Source organism: Sinocyclocheilus grahami, unplaced genomic scaffold, assembly GCF_001515645.1.
Source record: "Sinocyclocheilus grahami isolate Dianchi unplaced genomic scaffold, SAMN03320097.WGS_v1.1 scaffold1062.1, whole genome shotgun sequence".
NCBI lineage: Eukaryota > Metazoa > Chordata > Actinopteri > Cypriniformes > Cyprinidae > Sinocyclocheilus > Sinocyclocheilus grahami.
In genome coordinates this window covers 410,152-412,628 of record NW_015506241.1, presented here as the reverse complement: position 1 = coordinate 412,628, position 2,477 = coordinate 410,152, and positions in this window count along the sequence as shown.

Genomic DNA, 2,477 nt, shown 5'->3' with positions numbered 1-2,477 from the left:
GCTGCAATGAACCGTGAGTACAGTTTTACAAACCCGAGGAGGAAGGGTTTGCAAAAGCGTGTGCACGGATTATGAAATTGTGGGTATGGATTAAAAAACCGAAGGTACGGTTTACAAAATCTGAGCACACGGATCGGAAATTCGTGGGTACGGTTTATTAATCCATGGGCACGATTTGTTAAACCGAAGGAACAGTTTAAGAATTTGTGAGTACGGCTTATAAACTGAGGGGACGGATTGCAAAACCGTCGCCACGGATTGTTATTTTTTTCTCCTACAGGTGACTTCCCGGGCTCCGTAGAGTATTTAACTTCTGTCACCTGTGGGTGGAAAAAATTATGCCCAGAAAACTGCAGAATTACAGGCAACCCTGAGTCACGTCAGAGTCACTGAACAAGTTGTTCTCTCTGACACTGCAGCGCAGCAGTTCCAGCAAATTAAACACGCACCTGCCCTCGCCTGCAAGACCGGTTCTAGACAATTGGTGGCCCTAGGTAAAATTCATGTTGGAGGCCCCCCACCCCCAATAAAAAAGCAAATATGATTCCTAACTTTTTTATTTATACAACCTTTCATTTTAAATTGTGTATATTTTTATTTATACAGTACACTCTAAAAATATGCTGGGTTGTTTCAACCCAACTTTGGGTCAAATATGGACTTATCCAACTTTTGGGTTAAAAATTTTATGTAAAAATTTTACCCAACGGTTGGGTTAGTCCATATTTGACCCAAAGTTGAGTTGAAACAACCCAGCATATTTTTAGAGTGTACCGGTCAAAAGTTACTATTATTAATGTTTTTATAAGATGTCTCTTAGGCTCATCAAGGCTGCATTTATTTGATCAAAAATACTGAAGAAACAGTAATACTGTAATATTTTAATATAAAACAGTAATATTATTACAATTTAAAATAATGGTTTTATATTTTACTACACTTTAAAATATAATCTATCCCTGTGATGCAAAGCTGAATTTTCATCAGTCATTATGTTCATCAGTTTTCAGTGTCACATGATCCTTCAAAATCATTCTAATGTACTGATTTATTATCAATGTAAGAAACTTAATAGTTATTTTATAACCTGATACTGTGATATTTTATAGTATGTGATATCTGCGATACTGTGATAATTTTTTCAGGATTTCAGGATTAAAAAGTTGTTTAAAAATAAAAAATATTAATCTTTTTTAAACAATATTATTTTCTATTGATTACACTAAACAAAAACATTGAATGGATAAATTATCTATATTCTCTTGAGAACCATTAAAAAAGTTTTGTGAATTTTTTTTATTTTTTATTTTTTTGGTAGTTGAGCATAATAAACAAAGGTGGGGAATATATATATATATATATATAACATGCTGTATGTCCTGGTGTCCACTGCCGAACACGTGTATGAAAACGATGCACTGTTTCATAACAAAAAGCCATATTCTGATTTGAAACCCCATAAGATTTTCCTGAGGTGTTTATTTACAACAAACAATTTGAAAAATAATCAGATTTAAATAATAACTACAAAATATCATATTTCCATATGAGAGCTGAATTTAGTGTAGGATGGGGTAGTTTGATCTCAATGTTTGTTCCTGCTTTGGGTACATTGTGCCTCTTGTGTCTTTTTGGACCATGCATCGCCTCCTGCATACAACAGCAGATAAACAAAATATGGAGGTCAAGCTGAGGTCTCTGCATGGTTACAAAAAACATTACATTCTGTTCATTACATCTCAATAAGAGTGTCGAATGTGCATGAATACGATTAATTACATTTTTCATTTTGCTAAATTTTGACATGCTAATTTAATATATAAAATGCTTGAATGTTTCTTTTGCAAAAATTAGTCATTGGTTTATTTTAAGATATCAGTTTTTTTACCAACATGTTGTTTTTGCCAAATTTTTTAAAACTTAATAAAAACTATATAAATATATAAACAAACAAAATGACTAAACCCTTAACTAAAACTAAAATGAAAACAGAAAATATAATAAAATATAATAAAACTTCAAAAATTCAATGACACTAAAATAACACTGATATTTTAAATATGCTAAATGAATGTGTACAATGTTTGAATATTTGGTTTCATTTTGCAAAAATTAATTGTTAATTGTTATATTGCTCATGCAGGGTTATTATCATTAACTAAATGAAACCTAAAACCACAAACATTAAATAAAGTAAACTGAAATAAAATGAAAATGTGAAAACTTGAACTAAACTTAGTTTAGTACTTCAAGTATTAAAAAATGTGAATAACTAATATTAAAATTAAATAAAAACTATATAGATGTTTTTTTAACTAATACAAATTACAAAAGTAAAGAAATACAAAACTACTAAAACTTTAACTCAAAGTAAAAATGAAAACCAAATGTAAATATTTAAATATTATTGTTTTTTGAATTTGGTATGCCAAACATATATCAAATATTTGGTTGATTTTGTAATTCTCATTTAAAAT